The sequence below is a fragment of the Lissotriton vulgaris genome, chromosome 4_1 (genome assembly GCF_964263255.1).
Source record: "Lissotriton vulgaris chromosome 4_1, aLisVul1.2, whole genome shotgun sequence".
In the NCBI taxonomy this organism is placed as follows: domain Eukaryota; kingdom Metazoa; phylum Chordata; class Amphibia; order Caudata; family Salamandridae; genus Lissotriton; species Lissotriton vulgaris.
In genome coordinates, this window is record NC_141691.1 from 282,005,524 (window position 1) to 282,020,885 (window position 15,362).

Sequence of the window (15,362 nt, forward strand, 5' to 3'; positions counted from 1 at the left end):
GGCCTATGAATATATGGGGAGTTCCTAAGCCTCGATTGTTACATGATGTGCCTTGTATAATGATGAACGATTATTTGGCACGATTAACAAATGATTTACTTTCCATTCATCAACAGGTTCGAGAAGCGCTCCCTGACAATTCTATTGGAGAAGCTCACAATCTTCGTCCTGGGGACCATGTGATGGTCCAATCCTTTGAGAGAACAAGCAGCTTGGAGCCGAGGTGGCGTGGCCCCGGGCAAGTGCTTCTTGCAACTTGTACGGCTGTGCGAGTCACTAACAGGAAGCGGTGGGTGCACTCCACTCACTGCCGCCGTGTCTCTCCGGATCTGGTGAACCCGACTGTGCTGTCTGATTATCGAGACATCTTGGACGAGGAGAAGAGCCCAGCTGTTGCGTCTACTAAATCGGAGGGAGCCTTCCCGGACCACACCGTCTCTGGAAGAGAGAGATACAATCTACGACCACATAAAGCAGTTGTTTTGTGCGAGACTGGTTGAGTTACCACTCCAGGTTTGTGAAACGGAAGCCGGGAATATCAAGGGGGGGGGTCTGTTCTGCCAAGTGTAGCGACACCCGTCTTGAATCTCATAGAAGAAACCAACGGCTACCTCGGAGCTCAGCACTCATATTTTTATTTTTTAGTTGTTTTTGAGACACTTTGAACTTTTGAGCTGTGGCATCTTCTACAATGCGAAATAAGAGAATTCTTGGTGCAGTACTATTTGTTGTAACAATTGTGGTGATAGCTGTGATAGCTTGGGTGGTAGAACTTCTGGTGCCGGCAAGAGAACATTTATTGCCAACTACCCCAGTTCCGTCTGAACATTTTCATTTTACTTTGCCTTATCATGAAGAACGACACAGACAGACTTATCTGAATACCAGCTTCATCCAGATTCTGCATCATATACATAATATGACGAAGACTCCGAACTGCTGGTTATGTGGGATGTTGCCTGGACATCAGAAGAAAGGAGGCACACCACTTATTCCTCTCCCGTTTTCCCATAATGGTTCTTGTAATGCGTGGTATACACTTCTGTTTACTTTGTGATGGCCAACGAAAGGTGGACTACTTTTCCGACTCAATAAAATTTGCTTTAATGATCGAGATGGTTATCCACAAGCTGAAGGAACTAAGTTTGAATGGGAGGAATACCGTCCCGATAACGTGTCTGCGCCACGAATTTATAGTAATCACAGAAATATAAATATGTCCAATCTTCATCTGATTACTGTTATTGATACGAAAGCTGATCTTTGTGTTCGTAATAAAGGTACAATCCCAGTAGGAAGAAGTGAATGCAACACCACTCTCACCTTTGACACTCCAAATGGCATTACATTTGTGGCCTCACGAAACACGTATTTTATTTGCGAGAATAAAGGTTATCATCGTCTCCCTATAGGATGGTTAGGAGCATGTTATATATCATTTGTATTACCCCCTGTGTTTATTTCCCCGCCTATGTATCATAATGATTATATTTTGTATCATGACTTTATATTGAATAGAGTGAAAAGAACTTTAGTTCTTGATGAGATGGACCAAACAGACACTTCACTGCAGCAGTATGTTGACTTTAATTTAGGTCTCTTTTCGTTTGTTGGGGCTGCTTTAAATAGTCGAAAAATAAGACGACTGACACGTGTTGTAGAAGCTGTTGCTAATGAGAGAGCTTTTGCTTTAGGAAACTTAACAGAGGAACTCCAGATTACTAGAATTGTAACGCTCCAAAACCGCATGGTGTTAGATGTAATATTAGCCGATCGTGGGGGTGCCTGCCGCATTATCGGAAGTAGTTGCTGTGTATACGTGCCAGATAATTCACCTTCTGTATATGATGCAATATCTAAGTTACATAAGATAGCAGCTGAAATACATCCTGATAATAGTACTTGGACATTTTCGGGGTGGTTTTGGACATTGCTTAGTACATGGGGTTGGAAGTTGCTGACGATTCTATGTGTAATAGTTGGGATATTATTCTTTCTATGTCTCTGTATTCAATGTGGCCCTATGTTGTGTTCCATGTGCCTCACTGCCTGTATCCCGTCCAAACGAACTATTGTAAAAAATGAACAAATGAATCATAGAGAAGTAATATAAATAATGTCTATTGATATTGAGGATGAATACCCTGACTATGTCCATTATGAGGTAGCTTCAGCTAAACGCTAAAAGGGTCGTCTGTCGTAATTTGACGGTGATCGGCTTAGCGTTAAGCTTTGCTACACAAATTTCCCTTAAATTGACTATGGTTGTCGGAAGCCATTTTGAATGTGACGGCGTTCATTTCATAGAATGCGTCGCCTCGTGGCCAGCATGCCCTTTTGTCCTTCCTCTGTACCACTGACCACTCGAGTTTGCCCAGCAACAGGCTATTTTTAGTACTGGTCAAGCCCGCACATGCGCAGTTGAACCCTTTAGGACCGTTGAATAGTCATCACTTAGGAATGTCCCCCTAAACTGACCAGTGGTGTTGTAACCCCTCCCATGAGTTGGCTGTGTTCCAAAAATGACCATATATGTAGCTAAAACTCTGTAAATGTGTTCCGCCTACATTTTTATTAATGTAAAACTGTATAAAAGAGGTCTTGCACCGATGTTCGGTGTGATATTTCTTGCATTACCGAAGGGTGCTGTAGGAATGTACCACCACCCCATGGGGTCTTAATAAATTTGTCTTTTGCATTTTCAGTTTCCGTGCCAACATCTTTTATGGTGTAGCGGGTTTTGCGGAATATGTAGGCCTGGAGAACCCAATACCACAGTATGAGCAGGTTTGGGCTAGGGGCCAAATACAGATCCATGGTGATGGCCCTATACAACGAACCAAAAGCGAAAGTGGTGGTAAATGGAAGCACATCGAAAACGCTCACACTGGGTAGAGGCACCAGGCAAGGCTGCCCCCTCTCACCAGGCCTCTTCCTTCTGGCGATAGAACCACTACTAGCCAGAATAAGAGACAATAATGAAATAACAGGCGTCAAAATTAAAGAAAATACCGGCAAACTGGCAGCATACGCGTACGACATCCTCATCACGGCCACCAATCCATCAACGTCAATAACGGCACTCATGGACACAATAGCAGAATATGCGGAAGCCTCAGGATACAAGCTCAATAAAGACAAATCAGAGTGCAAGCCAATGAACATCCACACCACCGGAGAGGTGCTTGGTGACTCAGGACTGACATGGCAGACAAAACCACTCAAATACCTAGGTCTGGACAACGAGGACTCAACCCTGAAGAAGATAAAGGAAAAACTAGACCTATGGTCACCAAAATACATAAGCTGGTGGGGCAGGATAGAAACAATAAAGATGATGGTAATGCCAGCTATCAACTACACGCTCAGCATGCTGCCACTCCCGATGACAGACGCATTCCACAAAAAAATTGACAGACTCATAAATAGCTTCATATGGAGAACAAAAAACCGAGAATCAACATACAGAAACTGAGATTAACGAAAGACCTTGGAGGACTCAATCTAGCAAACTTCAAAACCTTTCAGACAGCCTGCCTAGCGAGGCAGGGAATCTCCTGGCTAGACAACACCCAAACCTACAAACCTGTTTGGTTAGAGGTGGAAAAGGACACTCTGGGAGGGCTGAACCCAGTAGCGCTTCTAACAGCAAACAGACACCCCCAAAGACCAAACCCGATACTGAGATACACCAGGGACGCTCTGATGAAAATAGACAGGCGTATGGCACGGAAACTGAAGGGTACGACATGGGAGTCGATCTGGTTCAACACAAAGATAACATATCAAGGAGCAACGATGCACATCGAAACATGGATCGAGAAAGGAATAAGCCTTCCAAACCAGCTAGAAATCAGACAGCTACCACTAACTTTCCAAAACCTGCAACAACTACACGAACTACCTAACCGAGAACTCTACAACTTCCTAAAAATAAAAACAGCAATAACCAAAGCGAACCTTTGCAAGGAAGAACCCACCATCATCAAATACATGCTAACCCTCAACTCAGCAGGCCACCAAACGGCAAAGATATACAGGCTCCTCAGCCCATCCACGTCGTCACTGAACAAGAAAACAACAAACACATGGGAACAACTCCTAGGCAGGCAGTTAAACGACAGCGAACGATGCAAACTGTGGCGCTCAGCAAAAACAAACAAAATAACCCCACAACTAGCCCAGACAAGATTCTGGCTCATCCACAGGGCGTACTGGATGCCATCAAGACTCCACAAAATTGGCATCACAGAATCTGGCAACTGCTGGAACTGCCAGATAGAGGAAGGAACTCTAGAATACCTTATTTTCAACTGCACGAAGGTCAAGAAGTTTTGGATGCAGGACAACAGCTTTCTGAACGAGATTTTCAACACAGACCTAACAATTAGCTTTGTAAGCCTGGCCACAGAACATATGACAGCGGACTTAAACAGCAAAGAAGAGAGAGACCTACTAGACCTACTACTCACAAAAACACGAACAAAGCAAACTTTAAACGTGGATGAACTGGGTCACATTTCTCAGAGGGGCAGACAACATCACAGGGAAATTCTCAAAGGAACACAACTCGAAAAGGGACATGTAAGAACTACTGGATGCACAGCTGACGAGAACCCAGCAAAAGACGCATAACTAAGGCCTCCCCACCCTCTTTCTTCTCTCTCTTTCCTCTTACTCCCTCCTCTTTGGTAAAGATGAAGGCAAAGCGTACCACATTCTGTACTGTATATAAGAATTGCCAAATGTATATTCACTTCTTTTATATTTTAATAAAAAAACTTTTAAATAAAAAAAAAGAAAAAGTCTCACAGTGAAGTTTACAAATAGCTCCCTGGTGGGGGTATTAAAAAAATGCTGTGGGCAGCTTGCCCAGGCTGCATGCACTTATCACCCTCTTCAGTTAGTGACTTTCACATACTTCACACATGTGGCCCGCACTAATCATGGCCCGGCTTCTTCCTACACGCCCGAAGTGTCAATGCCGCCACTGTGTTGTACTCTTCTATTACAGAGCTCTGGCTATGTTGTGGTTTATTTATTAAAAGAGTTGGGCTGTTTAGGATGTAAAGAACTAAGATGACCTGTCTGAGACTGTGTTGAATTTTTAAAGGCTCCTTGAAGCCGCCATCTTGTCTGTAAACAGTTGCGAGCCTGGTTCTGTTTATGGAAGAGTGGCTTGTAAGTGGCTTTAATGCTGTCCTCAACTAAAACCTTTCAGCTGGCTTCCCTATGCTTTCGAAAACCAGAAGCCATAGTGATCTTGAAAGGGGTGGAGACATTTTTTGAAATTTTGAAAGAGGGACATTTTTCCGGGAAAACTACTTGGCCATCTGAATAATTAAATATTCGTCTACACAGTGTTTAATCTGTGGGCTTGTTGTTTTGATAAACGTATTCCTGCTCCGAGCCTAAAAAAGGGCGCCTAGTCCCTGCTTTAATCCGTGCTATTACCGAGTGTCTGTAAATTACATTTGATCGTAAGCAAACAGGAAATGCTTATTTAATTTACAAAATTCCCATCACAGAGTGCCAGGTTGATTTTTATTACTGAAAATTAAATGGACTTTGTCGATTTAAATATTGTGTTTAATGCAGTTGAATATTCGACCAGTACGCTCGGGCGTAACTTGCCTGCGCTGAGGAACTTTTTACACCTTTCCTTAGTTGTTTGTTTTTTATTTTTAACTCCATATGACTGTTTGTTAGATGACATAGGATTTAGAAGCTTGTTTAATAGTTTTTTGGGTCATAACCTAAACAGCCGGTTGGCCCCCAAAAAACCAATTTAAAGCGCACCGTATTAAATGAATTCCTGTATGCGATTGAATAACGGACATTGCCGAAAGTCGTTGTACTTGTTCCCCCTTGGAGGAAAAAAGAGCAAAGTTGGACCTATCTTGATTCTAGTGTTGTTTACAGCGACTGCGAGGGAGGATGGGGGCTGTCTAATCTGCAATATTTCATTACAACTTTTTTGTAGTGAATCCAATCGTAACTTCACCTATTTTGAATCTGTAATTTATGGAGTTTATGTTGCAGCTTCGAGGTTTTCTCTGGAGGTTTCGGTAAGTCATCTGAGGCGAAGAGTTTAGTAAATGTCAGTGGGTTGGGGGGGGTAGTGTTCAATCAAACAATTGTTTTAAAATTAATGACGTGGGGCTGGAGAGAGGCAGAACTTTCCAACATCCGAGCAGGTCGGCTTAGAGTCGCCACTTAAATCCAAGTCCGTCCCTACGTGGGTCCTTACACCCTAGCTTCCTCAATCCTGCTAACGGCGAGACCTTGTCGCCACTGTAGACGCTCTGACTCTTCCACTGGCTGAGGTCGTCTGAGAGCCTCGTCGACATAATTTTATTAACATTTATTTTCAATCGCAGATAAGATTGCTCTTGGGGAAGGCGAGTGACTTGTACAAATATTAATTCACATCTAGAAAAAAATAAACTCTTCAAGACATCTACTGTCAATTTTCCACTGGAGACAAAGATGCTGACTTTCAAGTCTGTTGAGTCAGTGGTCGCGGGTGGGGCAGGGTTAGCTTTTGAGTAGTGTAACAAGTGTGAAATGTTAGCCCACTTCAGGTCCCTGTCCTTTTATTAAATACCTGGAAAATAACGGACCTAGTTCCTTTAAAGGGGGGTAACCTCCCATGACATTGAACCCACAGATATTAGTTTTTTTGCGGCATTTGCAGGTTTTGCAATTTCCTCTGCCTCCAATTAGGTGTGCTTCCCCGACAGTCACAAGAAAGCTTGCACAATCACCAATGGTACCTTTAGTCAGCCCTCTGTGTGCACTGTATGTGGGCGCACAAATCTGTGGCTGTCACAGTGGTACGCCGTGAGTGTGCGGGCACAAGGCTCGCTCATCCCCATATCCTGCTGTAGAGCAGGTTGGCGTTTACCATGCCGCTGCTGTAGGCGACCCCCGAGGCGTCCTTCTGGGCCATGCTGGCAACCTGGGTGTGGATGGAGGGTGGGCTGGGGGACATGTCGTCCAGGTCTGGCGCCTGGCTCAGGCTGCTGGTGGGAGGCGCCACTGGAGGTCAGCAACGCTACCCTGCTCTGCTGGCCCTGGCTGGAAGTAGAAGTGCTGCAGGCGCCCTGGCACGGCTTGCCGTCCTTGACCAGCACGGGCACTGCCACCATGAGCGGGGACGGCAGCTGGCACAGGGTGCCATACTGCTGCTGCAGCTGCTGGCTGGCCTTGTCCTTGGCCTGGTGCTTCATCTTGTAGCAGTGGTCTGGAACCAGATCTTCACCTGGGTGGGCATCAGGTGGTTCATGCTGGCCAGGTGTTCCCGCTCGGGCGCCAACAGGTACTTCTGCTGCTTGAAGCGCCGCTCCAGCTCGTAGACCTGCGCTTGCGAGAGGAGCAACCGCCGCTTCCTGCGGCCCTCCGCATGCAGGGTGGCAATGGACTTGGCGGCCTCAGCGATCCCGCTCAGCGCGCCCATGCTGGCCATTTTTATCCCGCCAGAGGGGCCCATGAACCTGGAAACTGAGAACTGAGAAAAAGAGGGGTAAGTGACGAGATGTCGGAAGAGTAAGAGAAACAGGCACCGCTACACAGTAGCAGAAGTAAAAGGCAACAGCATCCATTTGTGGCGGTCCCCGGAGCTGCGGTGGGGGCCGTGTGCACTCCACAAATATTCAGACTTTGCCCCGGGGGTTGGCGGTCGACGGAGCAGTGTGGGGCAGGATAGGGCCTCTCCACACTTTTTTTATCATGCCCTCTTTTCGCGTTTTGCACCTTTTTTTGTTAGGTTTCTTGTGCCTTGGTTCTACAGAGGCACAAGATGGCTGCTAACACTTCCTGATTTGGAGTGTTGACAGCCAATTCGAATACAGCTTGTGCACCGCAGGGTGCGCTTAGGGTGCGCGGATCCTCCGTGGCCATAGATATGTATGCACTTTTAATTGTGATTTTCTCAGGAACTACTGAACGGATTTACACCATTTAAGCAAAAGGCACGATTCTGAACAAAAGACTACCTCTTTGCCAAATTTGGTGTAATTCCGTTCAGTAGTTCGGGCTGTAGCCATGATGAATGGATCCTTTGGAAAATTGCTTGGGGAAAACACGTTTTGGGTCCCCCTTTTTTTCTTCGCCCCCACTTCACGAATCACTCCGAGACTTTCAGGATAGGAGCGGACCAGAGCTGGCCATTAGTTTTAAAAATGTCGCTAAGGTTCGTCAACCGGCGCCAAAGTTATCCCAAATAGAATGTTGCGGATTTCCTATGGAAAATAGGTCCTAACTATAACTACCTACTCGCGACCGCAAGTAGGTAATATATACATACATATATACGAGAATGTATCATTGCTTATAATGGAGTGTTAATTTAGTATTTAAACTGCATATGCACCTTGACACTGTGATAAGTTATGCACATGACCAAAGTGAAGGTTTCTGAGCAATTACTTAAAAAATAACTCATTTGAAAATACCTTTACTTACTACATGGATTGGTCCTCTTAGGTCCATTGTCCTCTCATTAATATAAATAACCTTTAAAGAAAACCACCGGTGTCGACAACTGTTACTACCAAATGCTGTACTAACTGTTGATATCTATATGTGTGCCCAGGTTTCTGTGTATTCATGCCGAGGGATGGGCTTTTAGTTCCTCACTGACTAAGGGGTTTTGGGTTTTCCCCTGTCCTGGAGGCACCATACACTCACTGACAACCACCTATATATTCATCTCTACCAGCTACCTGCCTGGGCGCCACTTACCTGCTACCCCAAACCCTGCACAGTAGCTATCTGTTAGAAGATGTTAGGAACAATACATTACATTCCAACATCACAACAGCAATGTACCCTTAAATCAGCTGTGACAATGCTACCAAGAATGCCCAATGGTATTTAATACATCTCTCAGACCTTAAATATACATATACAGTTATTTCTAATAAGCTATATAGGCCCTGATTATGAACAGGCAGAGCTGAATATCCATGAGGAATTATGTTCTACCTGATCACGACTGGCCCAGTGCCCCTTGTCCCAGTCTTAGCAGCTCGTAATTCCAGATGTTAAAATGACATGAGACTTTGGATGCCAAGCCTCGTTCTCCGCTCCACTCTGACTCTTTTCCCTGGCAATAGAAGCAATCAATAATCCCTCGGCCAAAACTAATATTCCCCTATCCTTCCCTACTCACCCTACCCCTTTCATCCACTCTTGCTCCAGACAGAGGCCCCTCACACAACTAGATACTGCTCAGAACAGCGGGTGAATGTGTGCATTAAAGCCCTCGGAGGGCTTACCGTTCAAAATACTGCACAGCGATTCTGTGTCTGCACAGTTATTCCCCATTCTGAGGGGTTTACATTTTAATACATTAGATTACTTTCCATGGCTCAAATATGGTAAGAATGCTTGTTCTATAATTGGATGCGCTGATTTTTTTCTTACATCCTAAAAATGTATGTAATATTCATAAGCTAAATGTGAAAAAAATAATACTAATACAGCATTGCTTGTCAAGACGAGTGGGTATTGAATTAGTCAGTCAGTTGTTAGATCACATACCCTGACTAGTTGAAAACTTTGTATGCAACCATATCTTTATGATATCCCATGTGGTTATGAGCAGAAATGTTTTAACTAGATTCAGAGTTGGTGTTTGTGCTCTTTTATCTACTCCCAGGGGATGGCCGACCTACAATGATATTTATCTGGGTGATTTTGGCAACCGGTTCAACTAAACAATGCCTTTTATATTCTTCTGTTATTTGTTTAGAAGGCCTAGAGTGAGATTCTCATACTGCCATTAGGGACCATGAATTTTAATGCTTGCCGAATTGCTTTTCTGCATTTACAATTGTTAAAAACTATCGTTGGTACTTACTCTGTGGCTAAACTCCTAAAATATGCAATAAAATGAAGGACTGCATGGTAATGTGTAATTAATTATTTTGTGTTTCTTGAGCTGGCAGGCAATTATGGCCGAATAGAACTGAATTTCGGGCCAGAAGTAAGAAATTTCCATTCACAAGAAGTGGGTGCAAGTTGCAAACTTTGTGCAAATGGAAACATATTTTGTGAATCGAACTATGCACAGGTACAAAATTCTGAATTGTTGTGCGTTGCATTCTAACCTACCTCATCAATATTCATGAGGTAGGTCGAAAATTGCGACTCACTAAATTCATATCACAGGGATGGAGGCATGTTTTGATCACATTTAAACTTTTTTTTTAATGCAGTCTGTTATGCCTAAAGAAAATGAGGCTGCAATAAAAAAATAAGTTTTATTTTCCTAAGCCTGTTTGAGAGTAGACCGTAGTCCCATATGCCACTGCGTACCCCCCAGCAAACCTTTTTTACATGCCTTTTTCGAATATCTTACCACACCAACTTGTGAGTCCGAAGCTTTTCATAAAACATTGACAAGTTACTGAATTATAAAATGGGTTTTGTCCATTTAGAAAAGCTATTTAGCAGTTGCAAACACCGTGATTTAGCGAAAGGCGGGCTTCGAGACCACTGAGTGGCTTTGTACATCTGTCCCTAAACTGACAAACTGAGGCTGCAATAAAAAAGAAGTTTTATTTTCCTAAGCCTGTTTGAGAGTAGACCGTAGTCCCATATGCCACTGCATACCCACTAGCAAACCTTTTTTTACATGCCTTTTTCGAATATCTTACCACGCCAACTTGTGAGTCCGAAGCTTTTCATAAAACATTGACCAGTTACTGAATTATAAAATGGGTTTTGTCCATTTAGAAAAGCTATTTAGCAGTTGCAAACGCCGTGATTTAGCGAAAGGCGGGCTTCGAGACCACTGAGTGGCTTCGTACATCTGTCCCTTAACTGACAAACTGTTTAGTGGCACTAGATAAAAGTCTGCTAATGATGTGCAATGACAGCTTTTTGCACCAAACTAACTGTCCTTTTTCACCAAGGCATAGGACCCCTTTTAAAGATTGGAGAGAGGTCTGCTCACCACCACAGTGTAAAGTTAATGAATAACCTCTGCAGCCTTGGTTGACTACCTTCCAGCTGCCACGCTGTGGAATACTCTCCCTCTGGCACTGAGGAGTTGCCCTGATCTGCTTACTTTTAAAAAGGACCTTAAAACGTACTTGTTCCCCAGAGTAATGTAGCTTATGTAACAGATGTATGGATAGGTCTCAGCGCCAGGATACCCTTTGGGTGACAGCTGCGCTCAATAAGCAATAAAATACATACATTAATAGATCCTGGCTGCCCAGCCACTCCCTCGAAGGCTGGACACACTGCACCCTCACACCCATCCATCACGGGTGCCACGAGTGAGGTGGCCCCATCAATAAAAGGGCCCAGGTGCAAGTGCTCGTGGCCAGATATTGTAGCATACCCTTGGTGTCCGTGTCTGTTATTTCTTACTATGTGGGTCTGAGGCCCAACATTTCAATGGCGACGAGGGAGTAACAGCCCCCGTGCACAACAGCTACGTCTGCCTCGCGGTAGGAAGAGTGATATACCCTGAGGCACCAGCACCCGTTTGACCGCACAGAGTGACCCTGCAACTGCCGGCCGGCACACAGTGGCCTGCGAGTGAGGGAAAGCGCAGAGCTGCCACACCGCTGTGCACACCCCGGCAACTGCCGGCAAGTGGCTGTTTGCCTCGGGAGCAGGCGCAGCGCCACAAGGCGAGAACTGCCCACGTCATTACTGTTAGAACTGGGGGTCTCTAGTTGGCAGGGGCAGGTACCACTGTCCAAATAGGGACCCTTGCTTCTAGTCAGGGTAAGGAGGTAACCCTCTTAGATAACCCCTGCTCACCCTCTAGGTAGGTTGGCACGAGCAGTCTAGGCTGACCAGGAGGCAACGTGTAAAGTATTTGTACCAACACTCACAGTAACACAGTGAAAACACCACAAACTGATTCCACAACAGTTTAGGAAAATAAAGGTATTTATTCTAAACTACACAAGACCAAAACGACAAAAATCCAACATACACAGTTCAAGAATATGGTTTCAAAAGAGTTCTTAAGGTTGTAATCAAAGTTCTTTAAGTTGCGATAAAATAATCCACAGATGCGTGAAAAGTTCATAGTTGCGTTACGTTTCAGACACAGTACCTTTAGTTGCGAAAAAGTTCCAAAAGCAGAAGCTGGTGCGGTGGAAAACAAGCAATGCGTTGCTCCTGAGACCCTGGGGAGGCGATGCGACAGCCCCGCTGCAGCAGTGGGCGTGTTGCGACGAATCAGGTCTGTATGGGGAGGAAGGCCACTTGTATGGATTCCGGTGCGTAGGTTCCGTAGGGAGTTTGTTCTCGCAAAGGCATGATGCGACGATCTCGTACAGGCTGCGCCGATCTCCGGGGCGACGATGCGCGGTCCAGTGGGGATCCTCTCTCTCGCAGCTCCTCGATGCGATGGTTCTGCGACGATGCTCTCAGCGACGTGATACGGTCCACAGGCAAGCGGTGCGGCGATCTCACCCTGCGACGACAGGCTCTGCGACGACACTTGCAGCGATGTTCGGCTTCCCGCACCAATCGGGTGCGTCCCGCAAACAAAGGATGCAACGGCTCTGGCAGCGGCGTCAGGCGCTGCGACGATCTCGACCTTCGTAGCAGCGGGAAACTTCTCGCACTGTCGGGGATGCGCTACGCAAGCGAGCGATGCAACACTTTTCAATTGCAAAAGTCTCTCAAGCTTAGGTTTAAGCTTCCCAGCACAGGTACAACTTCCAGAGGCCCCACAACTGGATCAAGCACTCAAGGAGGGACAGAACTCTCTCAGCAGAGTTAAGGGAAGCTGGGGGGTGAAGTTCTTTTGTTCCTGGGACTTCAGAACAGGGAGCCAGCTCTTCTCAGGCCCTTGGAGATTCCTTCAAGAAAGGGGGACACAGCACACAGCAAAGTCCTTCCCCTCTCCTTGGCAGCAAAGCAACAGGTCAGTCTAGCAGAGCAACAGCAGGACAGTCTTCCTTCTTCAGATTCAGCTTTCTCCTTGGCAGAGGTTCCTTCTTGTTTCCAGGATGATCTAATTTTCTGTGGTCAGGAGTCCTGTACTTATACCCCTAAAAGTCTTTGTTCTCTTTGTGCATGTGGGCCCTGAGCCTGGTCTGAACCAGTTCTGGGTGTCTCCTGAGTACTTTGTTTTCCTGGCTGCTCCTTTCCTTTCAGAGTGAGGGGCAGGGTCGTCAGCCGCCCAGCAGGAGGTGGAGCCAGCATTGTGGAAGGCAGGCACAGCCCTATTCAGACCCAAGGGCTAACTCCTCCCACCACTCCAGTTGCAAATGCAGTCATTCAGCCTAGGGCTGACTCAGCCAGCCTCCTGGGGAATCCCCAGCCCCTGTCACTCTCAAACCAGACAGTCAATACACAAACAGGCCATGGCACACAGAAGGGTCAGACAAGAGAACAGCAACTTTTTAAAAGTGCTGTTCTCAAACACAGGATTTAAAAACAACCTTTCCTAAAAGATGTGTTATTAAATTCTGAGTTCAGGGATACTAGATACTTATGTCCTATCTTGTTCCTATGGCAAGAAATGCTGGAAGTCACTGTAGCCAGCATCCCCCATGTTAATCTATGGAGCAAGATAGCCTTACAATAGTGAAAAACGAAAATGGCTGTAATTCACTACCAGTATTTTTAAACAGGACAATGGTCCCTAGACAAAAGGGATGTTGAAAGATAAATATAGACTAAATAGACACTATATTCTTTGTCCAGCCGGACAGATTTATTTTCTGATAACCAATTTCAAGGAAGTTATAAAGTGATAACAGCAGGACACCAGCTGATGTCCAACTGACACACTAAAGGAAGAGACAAACAAGGCAACTCAAACAGTCTGTTTAGTACGATTCACAGTCAGACGATATTAATTGCACACTATTGCTAGCATCAAATAATACAGTTCATACACATATAGTGTGACACAGTCGACGACGTTTCGAACCTATGAATTATTAAAGGTTCATCCTCAGGACATTAGATATATGCCTTCTATTTTTGTAAAAAGTTACAATTAACTTTTTCCGCCGGTACTGTAGGACTGGCATGGAGGACAATAGCCTGAGTATTAGGAACTACCGATTAAACAGCAAAACAGCCACCGCTGATAAGGATTATTTGCTGGAATAGCTGTAGACGAGCCGACAATGCGACCCGCGTCCTCGGGTAAGAATCGCAGCGATTCTTACCCGAGGAAGCGGATCGCAGTGGCAGGCCTGAGTCACCATTTTAGAGCTACTCCTGTGGGTGGCACAATTAGTGCTGCAGGCCCACGGATAGAAACACAATTTTACACAATCGGAGCGCACACCCAAGGAGCCTAAAGACAAACTTGCAATATGGCCAATTGCTCCGAATACGGAGAAACTGCACCGAAATGGCAGATTTTGAACATCATGCACATAGATTCTGTGACGAAATGCAGGATAGAGGGTATTCCAAAAATTGCTCAAACATTTCTACAAGAGGGCGCTCTATACACCACGCGAATGTTTGCTAGAAACAAAGGACAGGAAACCATTAGACCGCATGGTGTGTGTGACCACTTTTGGTCCTGACACTCATAAATTGAGAAAAATGGTGTTAAAAAATTGGCACCTGTTGGAGAATTTAGAATGTCCTTTCCCTCGTCCCCTATTTGCATATAAAAAGAACAGAAGTATTGGCCAAGAAGTGGTGAGAGCAGACATAGCCCTGCCCAAAACAAAAAGTGACTTATTGTCACAATGGGGCTTGAAACCAATTGAAGGGCACCATAAGTGTGGCAATTGTATCTCCTGTGTAAATACAATCGAGGGAAAAGAATTCCTACACAGAAATGTCAAATGGAAACACGTGAGTTTCACAAATTGTAGAACACGAAATGTCGTGTACGCAATCGTGTGTCCTTGCCTGAAGTTATACATCGATTCAAAATAGGGGGTGGTGATGAACAGAGTGTCTGAATTAAGCAGACCACTCTTACCCAGTCAAGCGATCAGGGCTGAATCCATCACCGTTATTTAGCTCACTGCATCACCCCAGCTCAGAACCTGGCTATATGCAAATTAGTCTGACCCAGTGCTTCATGGGAACAGGGCAGACCAAACTACCAAGCCAATTCTTCACCGGAAAGGAGACAAGCTTCCGGGGACCGGTTTCTGGCATTTCAGCCATCGTCGCCCGGCTTGCTTGAATCCTGGTGGTGCAGTGAGCAAGGGACTCATGTCTGAGTATACCCTGCCACACCTGTAGTGGCCAAAAACGATTCAAAATAGGGGGTGGTGATGAACAGAGTGTCTGAATTAAGCAGACCACTCTTACCCAGTCAAGAGATCAGGGCTGAATCCATCACCGTTATTTAGCTCACTGCATCACCCCAGCTCAGAACCTGGCTATATGCAAATTAG

At 45.3% G+C, this 15,362-nt stretch overlaps 1 pseudogene; it reads right to left on the reverse strand.

Annotated features, from left to right (window-relative positions):
• Nucleotides 1–6,868: 6,868 nt before the first annotated feature.
• LOC147718657 (homeobox protein Nkx-2.4 pseudogene) overlaps nucleotides 6,869–15,362 on the reverse strand; it is a 32,143-nt pseudogene continuing 23,649 nt past the window's right edge.